The sequence below is a fragment of the Plodia interpunctella genome, chromosome 3 (genome assembly GCF_027563975.2).
Source record: "Plodia interpunctella isolate USDA-ARS_2022_Savannah chromosome 3, ilPloInte3.2, whole genome shotgun sequence".
Taxonomy (NCBI): Eukaryota; Metazoa; Arthropoda; class Insecta; order Lepidoptera; family Pyralidae; genus Plodia; species Plodia interpunctella.
The window spans coordinates 959220-972893 of NC_071296.1; the positions used below are offsets into that span (position 1 = coordinate 959220).

General features: G+C 35.0%; 1 long non-coding RNA gene across 1 annotated transcript in view; it reads right to left on the reverse strand.

Annotated features, from left to right (window-relative positions):
* Positions 1 to 1097: 1097 nt before the first annotated feature.
* The window catches only part of LOC135310069 (uncharacterized), a 121280-nt gene continuing 108703 nt past the window's right edge, over positions 1098 to 13674 (reverse strand). The window contains exons 2-3 of the long non-coding RNA XR_010370360.1: positions 1998 to 2024; positions 1098 to 1460 (exon numbers count right to left, since the gene is read on the reverse strand). This is a non-coding gene — a long non-coding RNA (uncharacterized LOC135310069). The remainder of the gene's footprint in view (positions 1461 to 1997; positions 2025 to 13674) is intronic.

The window sequence follows — 13674 nt, forward strand, 5'->3', positions numbered from 1 at the left end:
GTGACAAGCCTTTCATGTCGATGATGCCGCAGGCCGTAAGCACACACCAATGGGTAATGTGACGATTATTTTCAGTCCATTATTTTAAAATGTTGGCAAGCATGGTGCTTATTCCTGATGTAAATCTAAATGAAATAAAAATCTTTTGTCATAATTTTGATGTGATCTTGTTACGAAAGATTTCAACACAATTGAAGGGGATGAGACGTATTTTTTTATAATAGGTGTATAAAAAACAAAAAGACCCCGACGCAAAAAGAGCGGTGTTATAAGTTTAACGGGTCTGTCTGTGTAGCTTCGACCGATTTTCGTTTAGTTTCTTTTTGTGTCATAGGTAATTTTATTCGGAGTTTTCTTAGCCATGTATCATGAAAATCTTTTCAGCCATTAAAAAGTTGTAGCGAAATGAATATTGAAAGTCGGGGGTTTTTTGAACTTGTTAGAGAGCTGATTGAGAGAAATACCTAATAATCTTGTGAAGTTAATCCTTATCCTTAAATATTATAAAAATAAGTCCCCCTATCGTGTCTGCCTGTTTGAATTAAAATTATTATTTACTAACGGCCCGAGCTGGCTTCTCTCACGTCCATAGGATTCATCACACTATCTATTGGTTGAAACAATACAAAAATCCGTCCTGTGGTTTTTTTAGTTTATCGCGTTCATACAGACGGAAGGGGGCGACTTTCTCATAACATGTAAGCACTTGTATACCTATATACCTACCTACTTATATTTTTTTGCAAATATTTTTTTATTTCTTAGAAAGTCGTGTCTTAGCCTCCACCGCCGTTTCAACTAACAATACACCCCCAAATTAACCCCCGGGAGAAAAAAGCGAAAAAGCGAAAGACGTTGCTCCACGACTAACGATTTCCAAGTGGCTGTCCCATAAATCCACAACTGATTGATACATGGCGGTGGGTTGACGCCCATCCAGTAATTTACTGCCATTCCCGCCCACCATCCTGATACGAGACTTTTGTTTTGCATTAATTCCTTTTGGATCTACTCGGATCTACGGAACCTTGGCGAATTCGGGGATTTTCCACGCGCTCGCTTGTGCTGATTCGAGTTTGATAGCGTCAATTCGGCTTTGTGTGTCGTGTCAGTTTTAACATTTAAAATTTGTGGTATAATTAAGTTCAGTTACAGCGAAATGACACAAAACTATGGTTAAAATAATTCAGATTTACTTGTCCACTTTGATTGTTAAAAGATAATCTTGTGTGTCGTGAAAAATTCACTGAATAAACTTTATTTTTAATTGTCATAAGTGTAACGTTCCAACAAACAGACGAAAATGTGACAAAAAGTAGACAATATTATTTATGTGTTGATGTTATGACTGAAAATAAACAATTTAAAAAAAAAATCATTTCACTATCATAACTTCACAAGTAAACGTAACGTACGCGTGATTTCTTATATTCTCATGGCTATGTCCACATTAAGCTCGCCTGAAACATAACAAATATCGACAAGAGACGACATAGTTTTAATTTTGTAAAAAAAAAAAAGAACTGTAATGTGATGTGATTATGATATGACGAAAAATAATGATTATTTGATCTAAAATTTTGACAGCAACTCGACTCAGTAGTGTGTATGCGATTACTTGGCACTAGACGCGGTATGTAACCGTAAAAATCCTGATAGTCTTAAGCTACTTGAAAAATCTGACACCAGTGTTAGCAATTAACACACTCGAAAAGGAAGACATGAACTTAGATCTAGATTAGTCCTAATTACGCTACAGTCTAGGGCGCGGTTAGAAATCGTTCGTCGAAATTGAAAAAAAAAAAACCTTCGCAAGCAATATTTTAGATCAATAAATAATCAGACAGTCAACATTATTGTATGTAAATGGATTTGTTATACATGTCACAGATGCTTTTTAACTCATCTAGTTATTGTATGTACCCTACATATTTTAACTAAACAGAGACAAAATAATAGGTACTGAATGCTGTGCCTAAGCAGCGGTAATCACTTACCATGAGGCAACCGCTGGCTCGTCCGACCTGTAACATGAAAAAAATCTCTTTATTGCTTCTTCTTCATCTTCCACGTGGGAGAACTTAATGAATAATGACAGGGATTTAGTAATTTTTTTTTCTACTGTTTTCCGTATTTGGGAGATTTCAAAGAAGTCTCTTTAGTATAAAATATATTATGTAATGTAGTCACATCTACATGTATCAGTAAACCGTAAACAGTACTTTCTGTAGTGTAAATATACTAATTTCTGTAGTGAGGCAGATTAAAACAAATTGTTGATCGACTTAAATAACAGAAACCATTGTCAGCTCTATGCGTACCAACTCAATAAAACTAGTAAACCAGGCTATTGTTCCGAGGAGAATGACGAATAATTTGGTGGGAGCATTGTTCTAACAGCTTGATGAGCCTCATGAGATGTCACGTCATGAGTTTTTGTCAGCCTCATATGTGAACACTGGGCTTTTCTTGACAATGGTGCGAGTTTTAAAAAGAAAACATTGTTTTTTGTTATGTCGGTGGGCCAGAGTTTTAAAAAGAAAACTTTTTATAGGTGGCCAGTATTCAAAAAGTTCTTTTTAGTTTATTTTCAAATCCATTAAATGCATAAGATGTGCTAGCTTAACTAAATTATGTTTTATTATATTATGCTCTGTGAGGTCTATAGGAAAAAAAATATATATCGACGATTCGAAATCAACAAAACGGCAAAACTTCATTTTACTTTAGGCCGTTTATTTCCAACTAAAAAAAATAAAAACTATTGATAAGAAAAAATAAAAAAAAAATACATTTTTATTTCTATCCTCACTAATGAAGTAAGGTAATATAATATGCTGACGTTTTTCCACGTGGAAAAAAAATAAAGAGGATGTAATGAATGTATGAAATAAACTGGGTTTATTTCATACATTCATTATGAAATAAACCCAGTTTTATACTTTTTATTGGGTAAACATTAATTTTAACATTAATTTATACATTAATTATAACAGTTATATCTATAACAGTTGATGATTAAAATTAGTCCATATGGCTGGAGCCCAATTTTAGAGTCCACAAACATTTTTAAGAACAAAATCTCTCATAGTCTTTGTCAGCGAGCTTTCAGGCTTTCAGGCGAAAAAATTAAAATAAACAAAGCTACACTCGTCCCACACCCTCGGGCGGGTAGTAATAAAGCTTTTGTCCTTAGATTAGCTTTCAAGCTCGCAAGGAAAGCTTTAATTCAAGCTCTGTTGTGTAAATTAGGGCCAGCGCTGGTCTTTCTTTGTGATCAGTCTGTGATCGTGTGCGTCTTGCTTCAGTTTCTTTTTTCATTATTTCTCCTCATTTTTCACCCGACTGAGGATTCGAAAATGTTTATATATTTTTAAAACAAAGTTTGTATACTTTATGTGCTTCTGGACAGCTATTAGTTTATGTATTTAGTGCCTTTTGAAAACTGTTAACTTGCAACCGGTCCTAATTTACCTATATTGTATTTTATTTATTTTTTCTTTATTTACTATGTTGGGTACGTGTAGTTCTATATCTCCGTCCTTACTGTTAATATACACACACACCGTACGCGCACTGATTCAGGTCTCATCTGAAAATCGGTGTATCGCCCCTCTGGGTGATACGTGTACTGAGATGGGCCTTTTTGTAAGAACACTCACTTCAATTATGCTTTGGGAATACTATGTTTTTTTTTGTGTTTTTAGTCTGGTTGTGTATTGTGTTGTCGTTTACAAATAAATGTTTTATCTATCTGTCTGTCTTTTCATACCAATGTAACATCTAAACAACCCATTTTGAGCAATAGAGCAACATGACAAAGAAGTGACTACATATGAGTGATTTCTATGTCAATTTGGTTATGTTCGCCGAAGTTATGTTCGACGTTTATACGTAACGTAAAATATGTTTAAATTTATAATATATTCGTTGCACTTCGGTATTTTCTAGAGCATACAAGAATTCGTTCACAACACTATCTTATGTACATTTTGAATGCACTTTGTGCGATGGTGGCGACACCATCTTATCGTCGGCGTTCGGCGATTTCAAAGCAAATTGCAGGCATTCTGAGTCAAAGCTCAGTTGGCAACACCTAAGCACTAACTTGCTAAGTTAGTGCATACATGTTTTATAGCGGTCACTTTGACACACGTGTCTCTAAGGGCTTTTGAAAATGAGGCCTTGTTTCCATTGGTTGGTATAATTATGGGCAAATTTGATTTAATAAATATATTAACTGTTATTCTCATGTGTTTCCTTCTTGCCTGTGAATTCCCAAAGGTTCCGTAAAAGACTTGTTTAAAAATGTGAAGATTCAATTTTAAGACTTGCTTGGGAATGCTGTTGTGCTATCAGATGTTGAGGCTGATCCCTTAGCTGCCTTGCACGTCGTATCCACAAATATATTTATTAAATATACGAGTATATTTATTACATGTATTATCGTGTGAAAATGTTCGTTAAATCTTTACTGTAATTTAGGTGAGATCTTTAATCTAATTGAGGTGAGATTGAATTTTTTTATTATAAAATTTATATTCTAATGTAATTTAAACAATAAAATGCACAGTTTTTACGTATACGTTTAGATTTATTAAGTTCGCGGAACAATTCAACTAAAAAAAAAATATCTCAAATATATCCAAATAGTATTAATATAAAAGCGAAAGTTTGTAAGGATGTGTGTGTGTGTGTGTATGTATGTTTATTACTCTTTCACGCAAAATCTACTGGAGTGATTGTTATGAAATTTGGTACACGGGTAGAATATAACCTGGAATAACACACGGGGTATAATTTTCCCGAAATTCCCAAGGGAGCGAAGCCTCGAGGAGCATACATATTCACGTGCCGTGTAGAGTAGTGGACACGAGCCCCACACCTTGCACGCGGACCATCTTATACTTCCCTCTTTGTACAGGTCACCCTCAATACGGTCCCTGCATATTTCAGACGTAGCCGCAGCTAGCTTCGTAAACGCTATCTCCACACTTAAACGCCAAATTTACTCAAACATACCACGAAAAAGCTTCAACTCTATGATCAAGAATTTATGGTTCAAAATTTGAAATTGGAACGGAAATTTAAGTTGGTAAAGATGAAAACTCAGGGTTGGTCGCGCTTGATATATTAGAAGTGTGGTTGGTAAAGATGTGTGCATTGACGGGGACAGCTATCACGGTAGTCGATAGTCTTTGAGGTTGCAGGTGACTCCTTTAGAAATAAATTATTACACCAGCTTTCGCTTTGAATGGTTATCTCAGTTTCGGCGCTTTGAGTAAAAATGCCGCCTGAATTTCAGATATTTAAAGATGACCAGACTCAGTGAAAACTTTTATATTAAATTACTTGAAAAAATATATACTAAATTTGTACAAAGTATATAATTTTTTGCAGTGAGACACAGTAAATATAATTCAATTAAAATTTAGGAAAAAAGGCTTAAACATTAACAAGAAACCATCGAACTAGTGAATCCTTCAGGTTTGGATACAGGTATAAAATGGTTCAGACGCTCGCCTGTGGATCGACAAGTCACAGGATCGAATCCTACTCATGCTACATGAATTTGAATACCAATCTGTATAATTTTCATAGACCACCACTTGTTTCCGGTGAAGAAAAACATCGTGAGGAAACCTTCACTCTGGTTGATAATTAACTTGTGTGTGAAATTGAGAAGGCAATGGCAACCCACTACATTAATTTTGCCAAGAAAGTTGTTGTGTGTTTCATTCCACGTAATTACCACGACCCTCAGCCATAAGGAATACGAATATGAGGTAAGGGTAAAACGGTATTTGATCTTCGCAATAACATTATTGCAAGAATGAATTATGAAGTTAGGTAGCTACTCGTATATGATCTCACATACAGATAAACAATATTTCAACTTAGTACATTGTCTCTTCTATTACCATTTTGATGTGATAAACTGTATTTCTTTATTTATATAACACCCCTTGTTTGTGTCGGGGGTTAAAAATAAGGTTAAGTCATAGAATACCATTCAACATAGTCGAAAAAAAAACGGATGAGTACATCAATTAATTTTTAACACAGGTGGGGCGGTACCGTACCTCTCGTACACGCGGTGGGCATAAGTCAGACACTCGGACAATACAGATAAAATATAGAGTAATACGCCCATTGATGAGATATGTTCCCGAAATAAAACAATTTTCAATATACTTCAGTACTTATTTTGTACACCACTAACTCAACCTTACATTGCGCCTTCACAGTGTTAAATAAAAGACTTGTAAACAGTTTATTTCTTAACGTAAAATTTGGATTTGACTATTAGAAAAAGCCGTAGTTCTGACTTGGACATCTTACGAAGGGTCGGAGATAGCCTTGGCTTCTGACAACATTAATACTTCCAAGGAGGGTCCAATGAAAGCGGTCGGTTGTAAAATCACAGCCAAATGTTAAAGTTATTTTTTTTTACACTGAACGAATATATTTTGCGGTGTTACAGCCGAATGCAGTGGAGAACGCGAGGGGAGAGAGATTCACAGATTATTTGTATAAATTGCCATGCTGACTATTATTTATAACTGATAATACTTAGTGATGTTATCGATACAAGCAGAAACGGGCATAAGAATAATTGAAAACTGAAAATAAAACTTAGAAATAAAAAATTATCTAAAATAAAAAATCCACGCCGAATAATAATGAACTCTTTAAACGACGGCGAGAAAAAGGTAATATTTGTCTGAATAACAATTTTACTAACATAAAAAGAGTGCCAAACAAGTACTTATTGCAATTTGCACAATCTTCGATACTTGCCATTCGAACCTGGATGGCGAATTGTTAACATCACAGGGTCGTCAAAAATACGTCCTTAATTTAACCTCCGCCGACCTCATACCCCCAAATATTAAACATAAAACATCGTGTCAACATTGCAATAATAAATCTGGGGGAATGACCCACCCCGGCCCAAGGAAGCCCCATGAAAGCTGTCAGAATATGACGGACGGCGAGGCATAAAACTGACGAGACGAGTACTCCGGAATGGCTCTACGGAGCCCAGTATATCACTTTTATTACATGCCATCTTCATTTTCATATTTCATATTTGCATTTTCACCCTCAGGGGGCGCTTTAAGCGTTGGCGCGTTTTTCTATGTAACCTCTTTGTGCTCGTGACGTAACCAGTGGCTAGCTCGTCAAAGGTTTTGTGTGAGAGCACTGAGTGGGGGGGGCGAAATTTTGGTTGGTTCCGTTAAATTAATAATTTTAGGTACCTAACCATTTGGTCGGATGACCTGACGAATGTTCTAGGGAAACGCTGGCCGCTATCATCCGGTCATCTTGGAGATCTTGACCATGTTCTTCAGTTACTCACTATCAGCGAACTAATATATATCTAAACTCAGATGTGAATCTACATCGCTGGTTGCTAATGTGAGCTTTGTATCAAAACGCAAGGAAATGCCAGTAATATACATGGAAATAGAGCCAGTTCAGCGAATTCTACGTTGAAATTATAATAGTATGGTTATACACTTCACTGCAGAAACCTTAATTAGTCAACCAGTGTGCAGGTTCTATCAATAGGAATTGATTGAATCTGCACTGGAAGATAAGTTGATGAAAATATTTTTTACGCGCAAAACGAGAAACCCATTTCAATCGGAACTTAGTCATTAATATGTAGGGACATAACTATAGAAAGTAAAATGAGATTGGACTACGCTATAATAAAATAATTTTAGTAAAGACCAATCGAATCGAGCCCTTATTTGACAATAACAAAATCAAAATCATAGGTTTTAAAACACAAAATTAGGTAAATACATTAATTTAAACTAAATACAAAATAGAATTAACAATATAAACACAAATTTATATTAATTTAGATTAAATAAAAGCTATCTAACTTAAATATAACTTATTTTCGTTGTCACCAACTGAAGAAAAGAAATTTTGTGAAGATTTTTGTCAATTACTTGCACAGTTTCAACAGATGTCAAGAATAGGGTTACATTATCAGCCCAGGGAGCCCTAAATGAGAGCAAGGAAGTGTGCGGAGTCGGTGCCTTGTCGTGACGTGTTTAAATATTGTTAAGGTAGCTATTAGCTGCCCTTTTTGCGAAGTTTTAAAATTAAAAGTATGCTCTCATATGTGTCTAGGATGTTTATCCTATATATGAAGCTGTTAAATAACATTGCGTTAAAATATTAAATTATATTTATATATTTCGTTTTTATCTTAAAAGTTACGTATCTGCTCATAATAGTGATTAGTTCTGTCATTTCGGCGTCAAATCGATTCTACTTAATTAAACCTTATTATTACACAAATATTTTTGAAAACCATTACAGTTGCCAAAGGTGTGACCTAAATTCATCAGTGTGATATAATCCCATTTGTTTCTCGTGTCGCCGACCTGCGATATAAAGCAACAAAATTATAAAAGGGTAAATAAAACAGAAAGCTTACACAAGTCATAAATTTGATTTATAGAGATTAAAAAAGGCGCTTTAGAAACGGCTCGAACGAAAATTTTCGGCGGGACGAATCGAGAGACGAGGGAACGGTTAGCAGACAAAGTGGGTACATAATGAATATATTTTTGTTATTATTTTTTATGTTTTATTTGAAACAACATAAATAAGGTTCGAATATTTTCTTTCAAGAATTAAATTTCTACCATATTCCACTAGAAATCATCTAAACTAACAATAATCTTGGAAAATTCGTCCGAATCCAAAATTTTTGCGCGGAATTATATTACGTCAAATAGCTGAAAACATAATCTCGATCTTTTTAAATGCGAGCCAATCTAGATTGCATCTACAATTATTAGACTTTAGAGCAAAGGTGTTATTATATTCATTCTCCCATGGAAACGTTCTAAAGATTGCATGAAAAAAAATTTGATGTTTTTTTTCATTTTCAACTTTTTTGCTATCGCTCCTCGTGTCAGCGCACTGTCGATGTAGCGGGGCGTCAGGGGGGTGTCGTAAGAAAATTTACAGGCCCGCCATATTTCACCCGCTTTTTGCTAATCTACCCTTAATGCTTTGTTTACCTGCTGACCCTACGTACGGCGCGCTGTGCGCGTGATTGTTGCGTTAACATACTTATTGGAGTTATAATTAATCTTGTTTAATTACGTGCCGTAGTTTTTTTTACTTATTAAATTAGCCTCAAACACGCGCACAGTAAATTTTTACAAGCTAATAATATTATAGAAAATACATCATGTATTTTACAATACATATAAATACACTATGATGTATTTTATTGACTCAGTGGTAAAGTACATGCCTCTGAACCGAGAGGTCCCGGGCTCGATCCCCGGTCAGTTCATGATGGAAAATGATATTTTTCTGATTGGCCCGGGACTTGGATGTTTATCTATATATGTATTTGTTATAAAATATAGTATCGTTGAGTTAGTATCCCATAACACAAGTCTCGAATTTACTTTGGGGTTAGCTCAAACTGTGTGATTTGTCCCTATTTATTTATTATATATATAATTAATTTTCTTTGCGGGAGTTAGCACAAACTAGGATAGTAGTTTTAAATGTAGTTCATTCCAGCATATTTTTTTTGATTGGTGTCTATTGAGCTACACTTAAAACCTTTATTCCACATTTATAAAAAAAAACGATCATCATTTTGTGTTTATTTCTTATATATATATTCCTCATGGCTCAGGGTCGTGGCCATTATAACAATATTATCATCAATAAATTTAAGAACTTTGTTCTTGTCGCTGGAGCATTTTCCATCTAATTCTGTCCTCGGCCACCGATTTCACCTCCCTATACGACACGAGCTCTGCATTCTCTTTTATTTCATCTAGGAATGCCCTTTTTGGCTTTCCTTTTCCTCTTCTTGCTTCGATTTTTCCTTCAATCAGATATTTCATAAAGTTGTTGTGTCGTATAAGGCGGCCAAACATCTTTCCTCTTCTTGTCTCTATTGCTTTCAATAACGTTCTTCTCTCTTTGATCTTGTCTAGTACTTCTTCATTTGTTTTCATATCTGTTCTGTGTTATGTGTTCAATATATATGGTATATAATGGCTTCGACCCTCATGTTTAATGAAAATTTCCATCGCGTTTACATGAAACAGATTGGTATACAAACTTATGTGTCACGAGTAGGATTCGAACCTGGGACCTTTCACAGGTGGAAGATAATAACCACTGGGCCTCCACATGTTCATCGTTTAATAAAATTTCTTATCAATATTTAATTAATTAATTATTACAATTTCATTACAGACAAAATAGAGACAGATGAAGCCATAATCCACCCTGATTCCAAAGGGCCTAGGGAGGAGGGTTGGAGACGAATTTTACGCACGACGTCCCCCAAACTACCCCCTGTCCGTCAGGGGTCAGTCTGGGTATGACAATGCATATGGTCAGTATAAGTATGGTATTTAAATTCTTTGCATTGTTCTCTTTCGAATTTCTGCTAAACAATTCACTGAAGTGAAAGAGTCTTTTTTATTTAAGACAAATATTGTGTTGTGGTTTATTATGAAATATAAATAATATACGGTTAGTAGGATTAACTATCTAAAGCTTTAAATAAGAATTTCAAAATTATAAATCAGAAATATCCCTATGATAGTTTAAAATCTAACACATTTAGCTTATTAAAAAGATTATAGATAATAATATTACAGGATATTATGCTTTTGTACTATTTTATGTGAATGTTTATTTTTATTTCTTTGCCAATATTTAACAGTTATCGGCAAATTAAAAGTGGAATTAAAAGTAACCGCCGAAAACAAAATAAGAACAGTAAAAAACTCCTGTGTTCTATTCTGCTTGCAAACGAGCAATGTAGGGATGCCATCAGCGTTATTTTTTTAGGAAACTTTCGAGTCTTTTTATCCCACTTTTAATCTTATGAGATTAAAAGTGGGATAAAATTACTTAATTTTATTCAAAATATAAAAAAAAATATGTGGATAAAGGATTTAATAATGCAATATCGACTTTCTGAGTTTGAATGTTTGAGGCGGAAACTACCGAACCGATTTCAAAAATTATTTCACCATTAGAAAGGTACATTATGCAAGATTTCTATAGTCTATATTGGCTATATTTTATCTCAAAATTCCCACGGGAGCGAAGCACCGGGCTACATCTAGTTCTGAATATAATAACAATCCTATTCGAACACAACAAACAACTTTAAAATACCACTATAAGATTGCCTTGGAGACGAAAGTGTGGACCGAATGCAACACATTGATCTGTCAGCATCTGTCCGATGGTGACAGATCAAAACAGGTGAATATACGAATAGAAGGTGTTTACTATATTATCAGGTGATCAGCTAAATAACATCTGTAACTTGACAGCAATTTTTTTTGGGCGATAGTTCCCAAAAAATTACAAAGGCTGCCGACTCCAGCACCACTCTTATTGGCGCAGAAAGTTGGCCGATCCAGCAGATATCAGAAACTTGTGAGTTCAGTTTTCTATTTGGCAAGCGCCCGCGCCATACGCAAGCTTATTTGGGAGTTAACGTCATTGATACCGACTTTATAGATAACGATTTTTTGATGACGCAACGAATTGTATCGACAAAGTGTAGTAAAATTTTATTGTTCTGATTCAAGTAACTGTGGCGGCTCAGTGAGCCGAAATCACTTCGAAAACAGATTTAATCGTCGACGAGTATAATCTAATTCGAGATATAGCCAAGTATCTACGTGTTAAAATAAATTATAAAATGACTGATTAATTTGATTCTCTGTTGATTGGTCGGATTCTGATTTAAAATTAAAGACCCACAATACCGCGCGTAAATACTAGTGATTTGGCATGAAAAGTAGATATTTGTGTATGATAAGTTTTATTACGAAAATGTCCTTTTTGACACAAGAAAAAATTTACTGCTGTTGAGGGGTTCTCTCATCGGGAACCGCTGACACGACACGACACGACACAACTTTTTTGTCATGCATTGAACACAACAAGATTCCAGATTTCAGACAAATTATAAAAGCTTGTATCAGATATGACATTTTTGCAAAAAAAAAATACTTCTTTCATTAATATATCTCTAAGATCACAGGTACATGTACCGGACACTAGAGTCCGATATAAAACGCAGTAATGATCGCCGGGAGTCGCCGATCGATGACGTTTGACCCCTTTACCTGCCCCCGTCCGTCTTGAAATCCGCTGCATCTGGTTAAGGGGAAGACTAACGATATGTTTTTTTTATATATTGATTTATTGTTACATTATATGTTACATTTTACAACTAAAAGAAATGAAAACTGATAAAAACAAATTGTTAAAATAAAAATAGAAAGGATTAATTAAATATTTTACAAACATGCCAGTTACTGTAATTCTGTTACCGTGAGGTAGCGTGCCCAGAAGGCTGACAGCATTGCCACGTATTAATCTCTGGTCTATGTCAGCCTTTTGGCCTGTTACCTCAATGATTTTATTGGAGATGGCCTTGTATAGTTTGTTTAGTTTAGCTTTCTGTCAAATATTTTTTATGAAAGTGTCTTTCTAAATTTGAGATTTAATCAATTTATTGATTATGCGGAGGTAAATGGATAGAATGGGTCTAACTTGCCACAATAATGCCACCTAAACATAAAAAGAGACCAAAATTAGCATAAATTGAGAAAGACCTATACCCAGCAGTGGGATCATTAAGTGCTGACAAAGATGACGATGCAGCCCGCCTTTTTTTTTCAAGAAAAAAATATAGTAAATTGTGTTCCATTTTGTTCATAATTTTTGTAATTCTGTGCAACATTTTTTTTAATAAAAGAAATAAATCTTTATACAATTATATCCTCGAGACTTGCCCTTAAAGGGTGGCTCCCCCTGTCCGTCGGGCCGTCTTCACTCAATACGTTTAATATTTGAACTCGTCCGTCTGTACGTCCACCTTGCTTCCTATCAACTTAAATTGCCGAGTTCATCTGTATTGATGTAGTCTTTACGATTTATATTGAAGATTCTTTAATACATTTTGTATGTGTTATTTTTATGATCGTAATATCACGATGTCTATTTATTCACTAGTAGCTTTCGTCAGCGGCTTCGCCCGCGTGATTTCTCACGGGAGCAGTTATTTTTCAGTGACGAAAGGGTCCTTCTCAGAACTTCAAATTATATGTATGCAAAATTTCAAGAAGATTGGTTGAGTAGATAGAGCGTGAAGAGGTAACAGACTTTCTATCGCATTTATGACATTAGATAGGATTGGGATTATATTCTTCTGTCTCCATCTTAAGGCCCACTTGACTGTGAGTAGCAACCGCAGTGTATGGACGTCTGGCAACACTAGGGGTGTCACACGCGTATTGCCTCAAAGTAGGCAACACGCGGTGACACCCCTACACCCCAAGAAAACAATAATGGTAAGCTTTTCTGGCATGATAGGGACTAACATTTTTCAAATGAGTTTCTTTCGGCATTTCTTCTCAGCAGTGGCCGTTCCGAAATGCCAGTACTTTGTAGCTTGTGAGAAATTACTATTTAATATAAAAATTGTCGTGAAAAAGTGCCTGTGAAGGTGTAATTTCTGAATAAATGATTTGAATTTGAATTTAAGGCCTAGGCTCATTTGCCGCAGTACCCTGTAATTACCGAAACAGAAACAAAGCATGTAACTGTTCTATGGCACATTTTTTATTTGTTTAC